This window comes from Adiantum capillus-veneris, chromosome 24 (assembly GCF_014529385.1).
Source record: "Adiantum capillus-veneris isolate H3 chromosome 24, ASM1452938v2, whole genome shotgun sequence".
In the NCBI taxonomy this organism is placed as follows: Eukaryota; Viridiplantae; Streptophyta; class Polypodiopsida; order Polypodiales; family Pteridaceae; genus Adiantum; species Adiantum capillus-veneris.
In genome coordinates this window covers 69,677,898-69,699,154 of record NC_140954.1, presented here as the reverse complement: position 1 = coordinate 69,699,154, position 21,257 = coordinate 69,677,898, and positions in this window count along the sequence as shown.

Genomic DNA, 21,257 nt, shown 5'->3' with positions numbered 1-21,257 from the left:
TAGATTGCACATCCTCCTTCTCCAAGCAAGAGCTCTGCAAAAATCCCTCAATGCACTGCTCTTTTGCCTTTTTAAACTTCTTCTCTGTGAAAATCTTTTTGGCAACCTTGGGAGGTAAAACATCACAATAATGTTTAGATGCCATTTCCATGTTTGATGCAGAGTTTGGTTGTAGCAAAGTCCTAAATCAAAAGGTACAAAATTAACTGATTATTGATCTTGTCCAAATGACACCAACAAAATAAACAAACAGTGATCAACTAAATTAAAGTTAACTGAATATTAATCATTTAATAAAGAACAATAGCAATAGGGTCATAATAACAACCTAACAAAAAGATTAACAACCTAACATAAGCATAATAATGTGGAGCAGAATCATAATACAACTTAACAAACAAAAGTAACCTAAGCATATTAACAAAGATAGTAGCAACTTAACAATATAAAATAAGCATATATACCTTGCTGCTCTGATTCTCCTGCTGCAACCTCCTCCACCACGTCTCAAGGCTTCAACGTTCTTTAACTTCTTTTCTCTTTGTCTGTTTCCTAACATTGTATTCTTTCTTCTAGCTTGTTTGAGATGAGTTTGTAGCTTTTCGTTGCTCTCTTTACATTCCTCAAGCTGTTGTTTAGGATTATTTATCATTTGTTTGGCCAAATGATCTTCTAACTTAAGAATATCTCTCTCTGCCGCAAGACTCTGTGTATAACCCAGCAACCCTCTTTGACCATCACCCACAAATTTTATCAAAGATGAACAATTTGAGAATGGGGGAGTGCTCTTTGTCATTGGGTCCACTGGATACAATCTTCCATCAGTCCAGAGATCAATGTGTTTTTTTTAATCTTGCCGCATTGCTTCAAATATGGACGAGGACACCTCTCCACATTTGTTTCTCTTGCGCACTGGACAATATTCTTCATTTAGCTCAATGTGTAGATGGTATAAGCTTCTCTTCTCCATGGAAGTCTGTTAACAGTAATTGTCAGAGATAGTACTATAGGGAAAAGCTCTGCAGATACGAGGAAGAAGACGACACAGAAAAGGTTTGTTTCAGCTTTTGGAAATTTTGAATTTTGGGCCAGAACTGACGTTTTCGTTAGTTTTGGAGGAAGTATTTTTTAGACTACTAAAGATTTGACAATGACATGTTTCGACAGAGGTAAAAAGGACGCAAACTCACCTTTTTACAAACATTTCACTATTTTTAAAATAAAGTATATATTCTCTCTCTACATATTCTTACAGGGCACAAAAGTGACCTCAAAATTCCCCTAATGTAGCGCTTTGGGCTATAATTGTAATTGAGCATCAATGGCAGTGTTGTCGGCTATACTTTCTCTCTGTAATCATATTCGCTGTAATCTTGATCTGTAATCTCAATCATGGTATATATTTCAGTGATACTTACTTCTCGACTAGTCTTCTAAATTGAATCTGAATCTGAACCTTATTCCAGTCTATAAATCTGGTTCTTATTCAGTATCCACATTTCAGTCTAGTCTCTGATTTCTGTCTAGTCTGCTGTCTGAAATCTTCCCACACTAGTACCTGAAATCCTTCAACACTGGAATTAGCTGTCTCAAGAGATCAGCTCCAATTCCACCATGCCATATAAATATTTGCTTGGATTTTGGTTCGCTCAAAAAATATGGCTCGGTGTATGGTAAGACTCCCCACATACAACATCTGAAATCTTTCCATATCTAAATAAATTGTGTCCCCATCTAAGTACTTTTGGAACTGGAAATTCGTTTGCTTCCGTAGACTTTTGTTTAGTGTGATTAGCTCAATAGAGTGATCCTGGTTCAAGTCATAGATAGGCTCCAATACAATGATCTTGCCCTTAACTTCCTTGCACTGACTATGAACTACATGTTTCCCAGATTGTTGCTGGTCAAGTGGGTTCTGTGTTTGAGTGTTACCAGTAGGTGGTGGGTGATCATCACCATGCCTATCCATGGCTCAATCTCGGGGGGTTCAATTACATAGTATGTGACCTATCACGTGGGTTCAACAGAAGGGTATTTAAATCCCTTAAAACTTACAGAAATAAATTTACATAAGGATACGCTTTTTACAAATCTCAAAAAAAAATTACAGAATTTAAAAGGAAAGGGTTCATTATATTTCCTAGAAAATTCACAGAATAGGGATTTTAGAAAAAGAGCCTAAATGCACGTGGGCTCAATCTAGAACCTAGCTCCTAGTGGGTGTTGATCCACGTGCTACTAACCTTGTGTTGGTGTTTCCATCTCGATCATCATCATCAATGATCGTCATCATTTTCCTTGTGCTATTGTTGGTCCTCTATCTCCCCTTTCTTATCTGCCTCTTCATAATCCTTGTCTTGATTCTTCTGATTCTCTAGATACTCTATCAGTGCCTCATTAACCACAGCTATGGTGTACTCACTAGCTTTCTCTTGTAAGTCAGACTAAATGGACTTGATAACATTCTCCAGATATTTCACATTCAAAGTTAAATTTCCATCCTTGTCCATTATCTATACTAGAGAATGATAAATATATTTTTCCATTTTGCATCCTTCATGACATGGTGTTTCTAGTTCAGCTTCTTAGAGTTTGCTTGTTTTGCCTCCAACAATGTTTGGAATCGTTCAACATCTTGTTGAGAAGTTCCTTTCTCTTAATCCAACACCATGTTTGCACTGGTCAATTTATCTATCTTTTTCTAGAGACCTTGCACTTCTCTATTGTGTTGTTGTTGATGAAGCTGTAATTCTAAAATCTATTGTGTCCACCCATCTTTGTCCTTGCTGACTTTTTCCAGCTCAATTTTAGTTGCTTGAAATTCCTCTTTCAACTTGTCCACCTCTAATATGGATATGGATGTTTGTACTTCCATCATCTGGCCTATAGAATTTATGATGGTATTCCAACTAGATTGGATTGCTATAACACATCCTTGTATACTGACATCTTGATCAAACCGGTCTATTTCATACACCATCATCAAAAATGCATAGGGAAATGCTGCTAGATCTTTCTTTTTCATCACCAATCTCCCTTTGAGCGATTGCTCTTGCAGATGCTGTAGCCCGTCAAATTTCAGAATAGACATTTTATTTTGGGTAGGTTATAAGCCACTGCTCAATGCTTGATACCTTTTTTTCTTGGGCCTAGCACTGCTCTGAGCTTGTTTTGTGCTGGCAGATTTATTAGTGGTGGTCTATGTTTTGAAGAATATGTGTGCATGGATATGTGCATGCACGATGCGGATGCGGTGTAGTGTGTGCATGCAAGAAGGGGAGAGGGAGAGAGTAGACCATTGTGTGGGTGGAGCAAGACTTAAATGAGCTACTTACTATTGTTGTATATATGTAAAACTAATAAGGTGATCAGTAGGCTGGCACCCATAGAGAGGGCGGCCGGTTAAGGCACATATGCCTTCACCATAACAATCTCCCACTTAAAGGCGAATGTTCCAATAAGTGGGTCCTACTAGCTAAACTACTAGTATTCTCTCAACCTATGCCCACTGGCTTGCTGAGTTGATCTACATGCATCCATATCAGCTCTAGTGATAAGCGAGCGTGCATATCAATGCTAGAGCCTGCATGTAAATCCCAAAGACTCCTTTATATGGGCTACAAAACTCCATTATGTATGATGCTAGTGTTAGTCATTGTAAAACTGACAACCCCTGTTGTAAATGCTCCACTACAGCTGCCAGGTCAGGCCTCGATACTAGTAGGTCATACATGAGATGCCCAAACGCTGACAAAATCTGTGCAAACCTGGTTGCTACACTATCTACATGTACTACATCATTAGAACTAACCATCACATATGGACGTTGTCAGGAGTTTTTTGGAGCAAGGGATTGCGCATATGTACATATACATGCATGGTGCATCAAATAAATAATTGCCCATTTTTCAGAGCTAGGTGGTTACGTGGGGCCCACGTGTGTACAAGTAGGACAGGGTGTACATAGTGCAACGATTTTCACTATTATCAGTACTAGTGTGTTTCTTCTACAATAAGGAGGAGTTGGTAGAGCGTAAAGCTTCTCGAGGAAGCTATCCGCAGGCCGACGACATGAGGTCAGCAGGTGCGTCAGATGGCATCTAGTGGTGTCAGGAGGGCGAACGAGGTCAATATTTGCACGCGGATGAGGACGGACACAACGTGGGTGTTTTCTTGTGAGAGTTATGCAGAAATGTCAACATTAGGACCACTTTTTGGGGCCACTTCACGTGGTGGCGAGATGCATTATTGGAAAAAAGCTGAGTGCCAGGTGTGCGAATGATGCGAAAAGGTGACAACTATGCACTGCGAGGTCAGTTTTTGGCCTGTTCGGGGTTCGTTTGAGGTCATCTAAAAGGCCAAGGGTGCCCAAGTAATAAATCTAAGTGTGGGAACTGAAAAAACAGAGAGAAGACCAGAAAAAACGTGGAGAAGAGAGGAGGAACAGCCGCAGGTGTGTTTTTGCTCATTTTGGAGCTTGTTTTGGCCATAAAATGCTCATCCGAGGTCGGATTTCAGCACTTTGACATTGTAGACTGGGGTTTTGGGCCGTTCCGGACGCGATGGCGCTGTCCATTTTGCCAAATTCCTCACTCTTTTTCTGCTGTTTTTCTGTGTAATCTTCTCCGGTGAGTGAAGCCTCTGCTTAACTTTGTGGTTGTATCTGGTGTATTTCTTCAATATTGTGTGAGCTATTTGCCCCATTGGTGTTGGCCCAAGCTCAATTGTATCTAAACATCAGAAATTCTCCTCTTTTGAGCTGAGTTTTTTGGGTGTGTGTGTGTGTGTGTGTGTGTCTGTGTGGAGTGGGCAACTGGATAGTCTCTCTCCTCTCACTCCAGAGGTGTGCTCCCTGTCTCGGCCAGGTGTGTTGTGTAAGCCGAGTGGTTCCCCATAGTGTGTGTGTGTGTGTATCATTCCAAGAGTGTGTTTCGGGTCATTATAGAGGCACTGTGTGTGTTTTCATCCCGCTCACAACGTGTCAACACCAACATTGGGATGGCTATGTCACTCTCACCCATAGGTGGAACTATGCATTCTGGCACCAACTCAGTAGCCTCTAGCATGAGCATAGCAAAGAACTCCATGTATCTCATCTCTTTCTGTGTCTCTAGGGAGCAGAGCCGCTCTACCTCTGCTTGCACAGACTTCAACAACACCTGTTGTGCCTCACTAGAGCACTGCCACTCTACCTATGTGTCTACAAAGTCTAGTAGCACGTCTTGCACATCTAAATGCTATATCTCATGAGCATCTTGGAGCTCACCAGAGAAGGAGAAAAGTCTTTTCTGTCATTGAAAGCATGCTAGCAACAAAATTGAGACTATTCCATCTCGAACCTCAGACACATGCATAGGATATACCAAGCCACTATGGGCTCCTTTGAAAATCACTAATGAACCGGAATGCATCTAGAAAGACTGCTCTCTAAGTAGTGTCTGACACCCACAATCTTGTAGCCGTCTCAGTGAGAACAAGCTCTATCTCAAATGAAGAACATAGCACATGTCATAGTGTATATGATGCACCACTAGTGAATGACAAACAAACATCTCTTGCACGTGCACCTGCACCTGCAGTGTCAAACTCCAAACCATCCGCCAAGTGAACACAAACAATGCTCCCACTAAAGAAGGTGCTAAACCAGTCACGATGTGGTGTGACATGGAAAACCGTAACCTCATCTAGCAACGAGCGGGGAGAAGTGTCACCTCTCAAAGACATGTAATCAAGAGGAACCCTAAAGGCAAACATGACATCCCCGTTACTGGCATATGAAGCCATGTCTCTAGCATGTGTCAAAACCTCATGTGTATCACACATAGATCTCCACTATTGCCTCATACTTCTGAAAGAATGATGCCTAATGTGCCCTATTAGGAAATAGGATGTAGCTAGCAAATATTAAAGTAGTTTACTTAACAAATTTATTCCCTTTCTTGGTCATTTCATATAAATATAGTTCCTTGGCTGCAAACATTTGAACAAATCTCCTATAGAAGTTGATGTATCCCAAAAATTAACTCAACTCAAACACCATGGTTGGTGCTCTAGCTTGCTGAATGCACTTAATTTTATTATTTTTCATTTCAATCCTATTCTTGGACACTATATGTCCTAGAATTTGTCCCTTCTAGACCATGAATATTGACTTGAGGGGGTTCAGACAGATCCTCTTTTTCTTGCACCTTTCAAAAACCATTCCCAGAAACAATAAGTGTGTTTCTTCAATGGAGAAGACCGTGAAGTCATCCACAAACATGGCCAAAAACCTATGCAAAAATTCACTGAAAATTTCCATCATACATCATTGTAAAGTTGTTGGAGCATTGCATAGCCCAAATGGCATCATCGAATACATGAATGCTCACCATTCAATGATGAATGTAGTTTTGGCCCTATCCTCATCTTCACTTGATTGTAGCCCCTATATCCATTCACAAAGCTATATATTTTGTGGCCTGCAATGTCATCTAGCATCATATTTGTGAATGGTAGTGGAAAAGGATCCTTAATGGTCTGGGTATTCAGTTTTTTGTAGTTCACACATACTCTCAATTTTCCATTCTTCTTAGGGGACTACCTCTATAGGAAACAACCAATCATAAACCCTACTTTGAAAATATTGTTAATCTCCTTCTTAACCTTCTTCGAGTCGGTCTCCTCGTCGCTATTTACATCAACTGCTGGAATAGCACGTACACATGGAGCCTTGAAGCGTGAAAGATGTTGTTGAAAGGCCTGTGGATCTATATCTATGCAGAGGTAGTGTCTAGACAACTCAACAAACATGGCCCAAGCCACCACATCTAGAAAAGATATCAACAATGTAGGTGTGTTCCGCAGTAAATGTCCACACTAGCCAGCTAAAAAAAAAAAAGAAACATGCGCATTTTTACTTTACGTAACATAGTCTAACAAGGCATAGTAGGAATCATATCTTGTTACCAAAAGAAGTCAAGGCTACTCTTGGAGGCACCTCTAAGAGAGCATCCTCCAATGTACTCTTCATCAGCACGCTCCAACAGTATTCCGGACTTGGCATATTGAAAGAGTTGTTGTCCACGCTCTCTCCATCTCGTCGATCATAGAGAGGACGTTGACCCATATGATAAACAATCCTAGCAATAGTGTTTCCACCTACAAATTACAATTAGAATGTGATCTAATTGAAGAAAACCACGATCATGCTTTTTCAATGAGAAAATAACTTTACTTACTCTCTCATTCTCAATGGTCTTTCGCACATACCATCGGGAATCAAAATAAGGATGGTGTGCATCATTTTGTATCCCATCTCAATGGCATGGCCAAACACAATGCTAAAGTGATCAGTGGAGCTTAACGTGATGTACCACCCATTGTTTGCCACATACTTAGAAGATATTATGTCCACTTTCTTACTTCATTTTTGAGAGAATTGATTCCATGGAGCGACCTGCATATTACGCATTGTTAATTTATTTAAAGTTCCAAACTTATCATGGACTGCCCATTGAGGTTTTGAAGAATGCATACCTCGTTCTCCAAAACTTTCTCAACTTTAAAATTTGTTGGAAAATCCGCAAACAAAAGATAGGCCACTTCATTGCTCTTTTCCCCATCAACATTGGCTAAATGTAGAAAATCCAAGATCCTGCATACGATCCAACACATGTATTTCAAACATTCACAATAAACACCACACATAGTCAATCTTTCTTCTCACATGTATTTACCATATCTCATCATCGAGAGAAATTTTGTAAACATCTAGAATGTTGCCAATAACGGTCACATCATAATCTATGGAAGGCACTACATAATCTGAAAATAAAATATTTCATCAAGACTTGTTGAGTAGACAAAAAGTGACAGCTAGATATCTTTACAAGCAAGTTTACTTGTGGAATCTTGAGCACCTTTTTTGTTCTTTTTGTGGGACTTCTTGGGCTTCTTGGATTTAGCAAACTCCAATCGTTTCTTTATAGAGGAGATTGTACCAGCATTTACTCTTTTTGAAGAGGTGGCTTTCTTGGAAGGTGAGCCAATCTCCTCAATACCCTCTTCATTTCTTTCAAGAACGTGCTCTAAAGCAAACAAAAATATGTTTCTCTCACAAACATAGTGTAAATAGTATGAGCACTTTAACAATTTTGTACTTTTTATAAATGCCAAAAAATAATCTTTATATAAGTTCCCTTCGTCACATGGGTAGGTGCCTCGAGTGTAATCTAGCCACCATGGGCAATACTCAATTTTCCAAGCAAGAAAACATAATCTCTCATCCATAGTGGATAAATGCACTCCTCAAAAGAGAGGTCCCTCCAACTTTCAACAACAACTGGCAAGTTCTCCTACAAAGTTTGATCGTAAAGTTGAATTAGTCATCTACATCAAATGCATTTAACTTTATTTGAGCTCCTTTACCGAGTGACTTATTTATTATACAAACTCTAAGTGAAAATAGAATATCAACAATAAAGATATCAATTGTATTACCTGAATAATACTCTCCTCGAAGATTCCATGAGCTCTGGATAATTTTCATCCGACTCTTTTGTGTTGAGCTTACTCCAAAGCTCCACAAAATCTCTATCAATGTGCTCCCTCAACCGGTGATGAAACCATGCTTCAAAGCCCTCCGACATTTCATCAATCATTTTCTCTTTGATCCTTAAGCATTGCTTCAAGATACTTTCCCAATACCATTCTTTATGCAAGTACATTCTAAATTTCATTGCACTAATATAATGCTTAGAAGTAACATCATCTACACGGCAATGCATCAAAGAGTGAAATATTTACTTTTTCCTATAGAGAAAACAATAAACAAACCATAAATGAATTGATTCATTTGATAATTTCATGTACATTTTTGAGCCAAGGATTATTACCTCTCTGGTGATATTTTAGAAGCTGCCAAAGAGTGGACCTTGTCTCTTGTAAGGCCCACCTAATCCTTTTCTCTTATGAGTCTTATCCAATTGAAGTTAAATAACGAAGAGAAGCACCCTTGGCCATTGGCGGGGTTGGCAATAGCCAACATCTATATTGCATTTGCACAAAATAAAATAAATTCAATTTTGCAATCCAATAAATCCAATCCAAATGACATGTCAACTTACAATTTTGAAGAAATTCAAACATGAATAGTGAGAAGAGAAAGTGTTTACCTTACAAGCTCTTCCTTTGAATATTTTTTCTACTCTTATTTGAGCAACCATTTCCTTTTCTGGCACTGAAATCGATGGATCATCCTTATAAGCTCTTTCTTTGAATATTTTTTCTACTCTTCTTTGAGCAACCATTTCCTTTTCTGGCACTGAGATCGATGGATCGTTGATCTCTTGCATCTCTTTGATAAGAGACATGTCAAACTCTTCCTTTTGTAGAGCAAGTAGAAAAAAAAGTAAGATTCTACAAAATTATGCTTAGATTTAGAAATTACATTAAAAATATACTTTAAGGTAAAAAATTATACCTTCCATATGAGCATTTCCAATAAAAGAGCAAGAGTGTTGTACCATATCCCTTTAGATGCCTTCTTCTCACAAGCAAGCTCTACCTCTATCCATTGAATCCAATCTTGAGGAAAGTCTTTCATTAAAGAATCTTTGCTTGCCACGGCTAGTTTTTGGAACAAGAAGATCTCTTGACCAAAATTTGTGCTCACAGTGGTTCTACCAATCCTAAACCACAATATCTTAAATTAAATGGCAAGAGAATGACATTGATAAAGTAATAGAAATATCTTTAAAAACAACAAATGAGCCTATTCATTTTGAGAGCGTAGAGCTAGCATAAGCTCCCCCTCTGCACTTCTATCAACATAGACAAATTGACACTTGACAGAACAATGTCTCCACCTTATCATTGAAAATTCTACAACAACAAAAGGTCAAAGTAGAAAGCATAGAGTAATATAAGACAACCTTATATTAAACAAAAACAAATCACTTATGCGTTTTTATCAAGCTCATCCAAGTTTTCAAGCGGTGATTGCCATCCCAAACAATAAATGTATTCCCCCTTAAGTCTTCCCACTCAAGAGGAAGGGAATTATAAAAAATCATTGCTTATTTCTCGCCAAATAGACCCCCATTCTTCTTTGTCTAACTCAGAAACAAAATGTTGATCATGGCCAGGCTTGTTAAACGACACAAGAAATGGAGCTCCAAGCACACTTTATCCACACATCTCAAACCTTTTCACCAAGCCCTCAGTGCCGGGACCCACCGCTCTAATGGCTTTGTTTTCTATCAATCTACAGAGAGGAATGCGAGGAGGTTCCCCACCTCTCTTTACAATAAAACCCTCTAAAATCTCCTCCAATATGCAACCATGAACAACCTTTCCAAACACTATAAAATGATCAGTAGGTTTAACAACAATTTTCGTTGCTCTAGACACGCTTTGGGCCACCACTCCACCTTGTGTAGCATGAATATCTATGAGCTCCTCTTCTTCATGCACATCACCCAATATATCCTCCTTCTGACGGGCATTGGAAGAAGCAATGAAAGATCGTGCATTGTCCCTATGTCCTGTAGTGTCAGACTTAATGTGTATCCTACTCCTAAAAGCAAAAACCATAAGACCACAACTAGTTTAGTATGTAGAGACAAAAAAAAAACCACAAATAGCTTAATATAGTTGAACTTACTTTCAAAGATACCTGTCTTGTGACGTTTAGATGGTGTATGAACCATAATCTATCAGCCATAATAAACAACAAAATTATTCTTAGCAATGACAATAAAAATAGAAACTTCAGAATTTCGGCAGCATAACGGCGTAAAATGCAAATTTAAAAAAATCCCATTTTGAACTTGCTTCTGTCTAGCACCACAATGCTGGGAAGAAAAAAATACAAATCTACTTCAATATGTGTCAATATAAATCCACTTCGACGTTTGTTTAGCTCTGCTCTACATCAAGTGTGTGAGTATGTAAGTGTCTTTGTGGACACTACAACGAGTTTATTTCTGCTTGGTTGTGTAGTATGCAAATGCATCATTGTGAGTGTGTTGATGTGTGTGAATGCAAGTGTGTATATGTGTGTGTGTGTGTGTGTGTATGCATGATTGTTACTATGTGTGTGTGTGTGTGTGTGTATGCAAGTGTAATGCGTGTGTGTGTGTGTGTGTGTGTGTGTGTGTGTGTGTGTGTGTGTGTGTGTGTGTGTGTGTGTGTGTGTGTGTGTGTGTGTGTGTGTGTGTGTGTATGCATGATTGTTACTACTACTATGTATGTGTGTGTATGCAAGTGTAATGTGTGTGTGTGTGTGTATGCATGATTGTTACTGTGTGTGGCTGTGTATGCAAGTGTAATGTGTGTGTGTGTGTGTGTATGCATGATTGTCACTGTGTGTGTATATGCAAGTATAATGTGTGCATGTGTGTGTGTGTGTGTGTGTGTGTGTGTGAATTCAAGTGTGTGGGTGTGTGTGTGTATGCATGTATGTTTGCTTGGAGGAGCTCCTAATGGAGCTCCTCCATGCCTTGAAAGGCATGGTAAGAAAGTAGCACATGCGTTGCCTCTCACCATGCCTTTCAAGGCATAGGGGAGCTCCAATGGAGCTCCTCCAACGGATCGTACATGCGTGCACGACAACACACACACACACACATGCGTCAGTAGAAAACGTGCACACACACACACACACACACACACACACACACACAAGATGGATGATTGAGTACCTCTTCTTCTTCTACTCCTTCTTCTTCACAGCAAAACAACTTCCTTCACTTCACTTCACTCCGCTTTCCTTCACTTTCATTTCAATTTAAATGTGAGATTTTTATAAAATATATACATTAAACCAACACATAAATAATTCTATACCAAGCTACTAATTGAAATAATAAAATAGATACATAGTAAAAATGCTACGTTGTATATGTAACTTAAACACACACACACACAGTCATATCTATGTATTTATTTATATACAAAAAGACACACACATGATGGATGCATATATATAGATTAACTAAAACAAATGCTACGTTTTTTACGAGCACACACACACAGTCATATATATATATATATATATATATATATATATATATATATATATATATATATATATATATATATATATAATATGTTTTTTACGAGCACACACACAGTCATATATTTATATATATATATATTATATGTTTTTTATGAGCACACACACAATCATATATATATATATATATATATATATACATATATTATATATGTTTTTTACGAGCACACACACAGTCACACATATATTATATATATTATATACATTTTCTACGAGCACACACACAGTCATATATATATTTTTTTACAAGCACACACACACGCACACAGTCACACACATACGCACACACACAAACAAGATGGTGAGAATTAGTGATGAAAATCAACTCATAATTATGGTCATGAAATCGAATTGAATGGTATTATCTAATAATTAATGCAATAATTAGCAAAAATGAATCGGAAATTTATAAAAATCAACAAAAAATCATCAACTGTTTTGGAAAGCTCACGTCAATTAGGCACAATGGTCATATTTTGGTGACATGACCCCACACATATGCAAAGAATAATCCTCACTTATGCATGCAAAAAAAAATGATCCAAATTTCTAAAAATTTCAGTACCAAAAAAGTAAAATCAGTGCACTTACCTTCAATGTATAGCTATGTCCTTCCATGTTCCATGCCAAAGAGTCCTTGTGTGTATGCAAGCTCCAAAGCTACGTTGTTTACACACACACACACACACACACACACAATCATACACACACACACACACACACACACACACACACACACACAAAAGATGGAGGCATATATATAACTTAACTATAAAATAATTAAAAAAAAAACACACACACACACACAAGATGGAGACACTATTAGACTGCATTAAATGTAGTCCTTGAACCACCATTTAGAAATTAAATGGCTCGCCAAATTTAATGACAAACTCCACTGGAAAGCACAAAATTATAGATTGTATATATTTAAAAATTATAATGTACCAATTTGAATGCACATACATTCACAATCATCATATATTAAATGACGTACTAGCCAGTTTAAATGCACTTCTTCAATTATGATTTTCATTATTCTTTGAGCCGTCTGTGTTAATGCACAATATCTTATGCAACTCTCTTACAAAATCCATGGGTCTTTTCATCTACCTACCAATCTTTCACTTTCATTAACCTTCACAACTTTCATTACCCTTCACTTCATCTTTCACTTTCATTAACCTTCACCACCTTGACTTAACCCACCACAGTTTTCTTGGATCTCCACCCTGTAATCTTTTGCTTGAGATAATATGTCCAACATGAAAGTGACAATAACTTGGAAGTTTGGTGGTCAGATAGTCAACCACGACATTCAGTTGAGGGGAAACTCATTGTTGCATAGTGCTTACTATTTCAGAGCTTGTTGCCTCCATCTTGACATTTTCAATCACTATCTACTCTTATTGAAAGTGATTGTGGCCTAGCAAAAGTCTTATTGCAACCACAATGGGATGTTGAAGGTCATTAGCATTTCTTAATAGATGGATCTTTGTTGAGGCACTTTTTTTGAAGCAATAAAATACTATCATATCCATCCCCAATAACAACACCTTGACTCTTCCTCTCCTTTGAAACAATTGAAGAAAACCTACATGATGCATCCCAAGAAAGTTAAATCAATAATAGTTAAAAAATAAACACACTCACGGTACAAAATTGATTTTCTCATACCCTTTGGTTTGAACAAGTGGCATCATTTCTTCCATTTAATTATCCATCGGATGTAACTTTAGCTTCCTCACCAATCAAGGAGTTAAGCACAAGTTGTTGCACCACCAACATTTGAATTTTTCTTGGGTCAAACTTTTCAATTTTTAGTACTGCACCTACCAGTTTCCGCACTCTTGAAATAGCAGCCATGGAGGTTCTTGCCTTAACATTATGACAATGTTTACCAACATGTATTGCCAGTCGTGACATTGTACCATCTCTAGGCAAAACATAATAGATTTTTCAGGGACAAGAAGCAACACAAATAACCACCTTTTGACAATAATGACAAGTTATTGTTTTTTTCTCTTCCATTGTAAGGTAGTCCTTCTTGACTTGTCTGTCCAAATATCCATGAAAATCTTTACTATTAAGTACTTGTACTTTAATATAATGAGGACACGTTGAATAATTGCATTTCATGCATCCCAAACAATGTCTTAGACAAATTGTGCATGCTATCACCATGGTTGTAATAGATGGGCAAGTCCAAAAGTGACCATCAAAGCGTTGTTCCATCCTTGACATTCGTTTTGTTTTATCCTGAGTTGCAAGCAACTCAAAGCACAAATTTCCATCATAATGTTGTGGAAGTTTAGCAACTTGCAAAGGAGCTCCACATAATGTTAATAGATCCTTTAACTTTTTTGCCGAATTTGTTCAGCAACTTGAATGGTGATGGCTTTATGCGCTGGTTTTTTATCTCTAGGTTTTCTTTTGCTGTAATGATCAATGCCGGCATTCCAATGCTTAATTGTTTCTCGTTTTGCTACATTGTCCTCAACTTTGTTCTTAGCTAGCTTCTGTGTTGATTTGTGCCTCCTTTGAGTCACTCCCACTTTCTTTAGTATGTCTCTGGTTGCTATGAGATCCATGCGATCGGCTCCTCCTTTTGGCTTGCTCTACGTGTCTTCACCTGGAATGGGTAGACTGCTGAGAATCCATTGAATCATCACTAGTGTCTAGTCTTGGGGGCACATTTGTCTCATTTTGAGGTTGTTGTTCTATTTTAGAGCCTTGCTTTGACTCTTTTGGAATTGGGCTGACAAAGTCGGGATCCTGCATGAATCTAGTAGTTAGCCTTCGACCTCTTCTAGGCAGAATGTCCTATATATATGCACTCTTACACAAACTGGAAGTCTAGAGCAACTTCATCTCAAGCCACCATGATTGCTAGAATGGAATCAGTTGAATGTGTTCAAAAATCTATTCGAGGTTGGTAGTTAGAGCTAGTTCAATTCAGACTACTTCAAATTAGACTTCGATATACTGAAAGACAAAATTGGAATTGGAAATATGAAAGACATTGGAAATGACAACTAGGACTGAAAATATGAAAGATACTGGAAAGGACAACTGTAATTGGAATTGTGTTGTTCAAATTTGATAAGTGTAAAACTAGAATCGGTACTAAACTAGTGTTTAGATTAAGGAGAGTACAAAGTGCATCAACCAATGGCTCACGATACAAATATGGGGCTTGGGTTTAGGGATTCAATCTAGGCTCTAGGCTCTCAGGCCTCAGGTAATCAGTTTGCTACCCAAAACGAGTAGTGGGTCCTATTTACAGTTCTCAGATTGGTGTCTGACTGACTGTGTATTGTGTCAATTATCGTGTGGTAACTACCTCTGGATTACTGCTTTTGGAAGCATCCACTCTGGCCGCTAGCCACGCACTAGGGGATTTCTTGACTTCTACATACTATTGAAGAGGGAGATCACATAACCAATCTACCACACTTGGGTGATAGAAAGGTTATACCATTTTCCTCTTTTTTTAGCACCACACACACACCCACACACACCTGAGAAGGAGAGAGAGAGAGAGAGAGAGAGAGAGAGAGAGAGAGAGAGAGAGAGAGAGAGAGAGAGAGAGAGAAAGGAGAGGAGAGAGAAAGAATATTTTTGGATTTTTCTCATCAAATTTCAAAAAAGCACTCGCCAAAAAATTACATCCTTTGTTGGTGATTCAATCTCTAGGTCACATTGGTCACAATCTTTTGAGGCCCTACGTGTTTTGATGTAAGAGTCGTGTGTTCATTATTTATGTCATTAAAGAGTATATGCATTGCACTTAAACATGTTTATTGGTACAAATTGTGTCACTTTGTTCCCCTTAGTTGTTACTCAAGTTGTTCAATCTCTGAGTCACATTGGTCTCACAATCTTTTGAGGCACTACCCATTTCGATGTCAGAATCATGTGTTCATTCTTTATGTCATCAAAGAGTATGTGCATTTCATTTAAAATGTTTATTGATGCAAATTACAGCACTTTGTCCCCCTCAGGTGTTACCCAAGTTGTTCCTCTATTTCCACAGGTGTCTATGGTTGCCACTAGGTGTACATAATCGACATTGTTTGACTCAACTGTTCTAGGTAGGACATTCGTATGAGAGTTCTTCCCAATGTCTATCTCTTTTTTATAGGTATAACAATACTATATTGAGACATAGTGAATCGTGGTGTCAGAATTATTGCAATGATAAATGTGTTCCCTTAAGGATATGCTAGACTGTTTACAAGATCAACTCAAATGATAGAGTCTTGGAACTGTAAGTAAATGTAGTTTTTAGACCAATCAAGCACATTTTTTTCTTCCCTCATGAAAGGATGTGGTAAGATAATCTCATATGACATAGGATTCTTGGTGAAATTCATAGTAATGAAGCTATGCCTTACTTTGTGTTCAAGGACTCCAATACGTTTTGCAATAGTTCTATTTGCCATTTTTACCATTGTGTTTGTGACTTCTAAGGTAAGGTCTTTCCATAGATTCCCAATAATTTTTAGTTACAATGTTGACCCCATCACCACTATCAAGGATTCCCTTCACAATTATTCCTTTAATAGTGAGATCGGTAGGGTCACATTAGATTCATCACCTTCAAAGATTGTCCCAACTTATTAACATGTATTTCAACAATAGAGCTTTTATCTAGTTGGGGTTGTGGATCCAAGCGTTCCTCCTCAACAAAAATTTCATTAGGCCCATTCATCTGCGCATATTGTGGTAGCCCAACTTTCAGTTCTCCATTGAGAAATGCTCAAAGAGCTAGGAATAGCTTGGGATCTTTGTACAATCTAGATATGATAGTGGTTCCGACTTCAAAAGTCCTGCAATTTGTTAATTTGGCAATATTCAATGGCACTTTTTGAGATTTTATTTCGTGACCTAAGGCTGGTGAAGATGGGATCTCCACTTCCTCGATGGGGTTTGGATGGGGTCAAGCCTTCCCTCATTGAAAATCCTCTAAAATGGATAAGTTGTATGCTCAGTTTGCAATGTCTTACACTTACTTTCTTCTTGGATGATACTAGGTATGGGTTCTCACTCTCACTCCCTTTGGGTATCCTTCACCAAACTCCTTAAATTATTAACTCTTTCAATCTCCTCTATAGGGTTTGGTATGTCTCAATATTCTTTGTGGTTTCCTTGGGTTTTTGTCCTTATGGCTTCTCTTGGAGGTTCCCATCCCATTTGGTTAGCCTTGAATTCATTTGTTGAATCATTGGCGGTATGGGACTGGTTTATTTATGTCCTTCCCTAATGGTGTCCTTGCTTGACTTCCTCTCATGGTGATCACCTTTGGATTTTTTCCTAATGGTTGTTGACTTAGTTTTCATGGTATCAATTGAATTTGAATCGGCTTCAGGGTCATTCATACACACAATGTCATTATCAATCATTCATCTTCAGGGTCATTCATACACACAATGTCATCATCAATCATTCATCTTCAGGGTCATTCATATACACAAGGTCATCACCAGCCCCTATGTTAGTCTTTGAACTAGGGTTTGAAGTTGTAGCTTTTAGTGATCTCTTCCTTCGTGTTTTCTTCTTCGTTGCTTGGGTGATTGATGTGGCATCTCTTTCCTCAAGGATATAGTTTTTATTTTGGAGCATCAATCGTGTGAGTATATTTAGTGGTACGAGAGGTGTGGTTTGTGGTATCCCATTAGTTATGTCAATTAAGTAAAATGGTATGATCTTTGATGCATTTGAATTATCATGACATTGGGCAATCAAATAATCTATGCCACAATGCTAGTACATAAGTTTTGGAGTTGTTGATGTGCTCCCTTAAGTTATTTTCATGGATGTAGCATTCCTTTGCAATTTAAGTGGACACTCAGATACACGATGTAGTCCACCACATTTGTAGCATTAAAGAGGTGCTCTCTTGGTAGTAATGTTAATGTTTTTTCCTCTTGTTTCAAGAGAAATCACTTGATATATAGTCTTGACTTGTCCCCAAGGGTTCTCCATGTAGTACTAGGGACACTCCTCAAGTGTATTGACCCCATAGATAATACTGGAGACTATGTTATCCTCATAGCCTAAAAAAGAAATGGCTCACAAACTACTTGGTTTATAAGGGTAACTCTCAAATGTGGAGGTTGTGATCCTAGAATAGGATGTGGTAAGGGTGTGGTTTGGACAATATTTTGGGTTTTAAGGTCTATATGTTGCAAGGGTTTCTCATCAACAGGTGGGGTAGATATTAATGTAGGAACTTGAGGCGAGTTTGTCCAAGCTGAAGGTGGTTTACCTTCCATTATGTGTTTAAGCACTAAGCAAGCATTACCTTAATGGCCATACCCACCACATGTATTGCAGTTCTTGTTAAGATTTACTCTAAAGGTTGTGCATTTACTGGTGCTATGTGGACCCAAGAAAACTGAGCACCATTGTTGATCCCTTCTTGGATACATAGGATTGTTTTGTGGAATGAGTGTGGAATACAATTATCTCTAATACTTTCTTGAATAGCCTTGGTGAGATCTACCAAAGTCATCTCAAATATATTTTCTCTTTAAGGATAGGCTTTATTGTCATTAGCTCATGCTCAAATTCTTATGAGCTGGCACACTTCAATTCAAAGGACACCCTTTCTTTTGCAGTCATTTAATTTTCTTCTAACCGGATTACCTATAATGACTAGGTCAATGTACACATCCTCATGTCACAACCCTCTAATGAATGTATCCAAGCAGGTAGTCATTGTTGAAATGCTCATTTGGAGTATGACGAGAAAATTTCAAATGCTTCAAATGACTAATAAAATATCTCATTGACTCCCCTTCCTCTTGTTTGGAGTTGAGCTACTATGTCCCAAAGCGCACCCTCTCAAATATACTCTTTCAAGAACAATCTCCTAAGAGTAGGGTAATGTGTGTGCTCTTCAACGCTTAAGGTCCTATACCAATCTCTAGCCTTCCCACTTAGGGTCAAACTTTAGGCCTTACACTTATGTATCTCAGTGTGCTCTTCTAGTGAATGACATACATGCTCGAATAACTCAATATGATTTCTAGCATCTCCATCACTATTGAATTTCTATGTGAGATTGCCCACTTGTACCTCCCTGCTTCTAGGTACTCTCTAGACTATGCTAGATATATTCTCCACAATAGATCGATTGCTATTTTGAGCAAATAGTACCAAATCAATTAGGTGAGTAGGTATAGTGGGTGTAGGTGCTCTCAAATCTACATGTAAAATGCGTGTTGGCATTGGACTTAGCATACGTCTGGTCGTTCAGTCCCATGCTTGGTACGGTGTTGTGCCACATGGTGTTGTCCAAATTTCACAATTATGGCCCTATGCATAGAAAATGCAAAATATGACATGTTATTGATTATTGGCATAAATAAGAGCTTGGATAATGTGATCATGGAGCATACGCCATTGAAAATATGGAGGTGTAGGAGCTACATGAGCATCATTGGCAATAGGTATATATGATACTTGTAGGTATTGTTGTAGGCCGTACGGTACTAGTTAGAGGTTCAATACTAGCAATCAAGGTCAAGAGTGTACTTTTTATCATTCTCATCATAGGATTAGGCTGGTCTCCAACTAAACATTGAGCTAGGTCTAGAAAACTAAAAGTATTTCTCAAACTCCATTCAGACTTTATGTGAAACAAAATATGAAGGAAAGGAGTCTCTATTTTTGATAGGGTTGGTTGTTTGGCATTGCCCATATCCAAGAATATCCTAAATCCCGCTAAGGGCATGTTGATTCCTTTGTTTTTTCTCTCTAACTCGATAATCCTATGGATGAAATCTTAGACTATATTTTGTTGTTTCTCTAGACTGGTGGCACTAGATGTAAATTATAAAACACCTAACCAACCCACATGGTATGTAAAACCCGTGTATAGTTTGGTCAAAGTTTCAGTCTGTAGGTCATGCTCCCAAGTTTCATTGAGAAATACCCCTAGGATTGGTGTGCAGGACATTTCCCTTCAAGTGGATGCATTGGCTCACAATGGTTTGACTCTTACTGATTGTTGATTCAGAAGAACTCGATTGCTTGACTAATATGGTTGTTGTCATAGGGACCTTTGCCTTCATTCTGAGTGTTCTTCTACCATGCGTAAGCTTTCAAATTCCTTCTCTCTAGCCACTTGCATATGATGCTAGAATTCTTGCACTTCTACAAGACTCCTACCATCAGGTAATAAAACTTTAGGTGGTGATAGCTTTGTAGGGCCTTTAGTAAACACAGTGGGTAAGATATACACATTGACACTCTTAGAAAGTGCAGGGTCTACATGACATGTTTCTTGGTTTTGTTTGTGGTTTTCTTGGTCTTTTCTTTTTTCTTGATGCTCTCAATGCAATTGGGAGATCTCAATGCACTTTATGGCACAATGTTTGACCAACCATGATACCCATGGGCCCCAAAATAAACAATTTTTACCTAGGCGTTGTCAGGAGTTTTTTGGAGCAAGGGATTGCGCATATGTACATATACATGCATGGTGCATCAAATAAATAATTGCCCATTTTTCAGAGCCAGGTGGTTACGTGGGGCCCACGTGTATACAGGTAGGACAGGGTGTACATAGTGCAACGATTTTCACTATTACCAGTACTAGTGTGTTTTTTCTACAATAAGGAGGAGTTGGTAGCGCGTAAAACTTCTCGAGGAAGCTATCCGCGGGCCGACGACATGAGGTTAGCAGGTGCGTCAGATGGCATCTAGTGGCGTCAGGACGGACACAACGTGGGTGTTTTCTTGTGAGAGTTATGCAGAAAGGTCATCATTAGGACCACTTTTTGGGGCCACCTCACGTGGTGGCGAGATGCATTATTGGAATAAAGCTGAGTGCCAGGTGTGCGAATGATGCAAAAAGGTGACAACTATGCACTGCGAGGCCAGTTTTTGGCCTGTTCGGGGTCCGTTTGAGGTCATCTAAAAGGCCAAGGGTGCCCAAGTAATAAAGCTAAGTGTGGGAACTAAAAAAAAAGAGAGAAGACCAGAAAAAACGTGGAGAAGAGAGGAGGAACAGCCGCAGGTGTGTTTTTGCTCATTTTGGAGCTTGTTTTGGCCGTAAAATGCTCATCCGAGGTCGGATTTGAGCACTTTGACATTGTAGACTGGGGTTTTGGGCCGTTCCGGACGCGATGGAGCTTTCCATTTTGCCAAATTCCTCACTCTTTTTCTGCTGTTTTTCTGTGTAATCTTC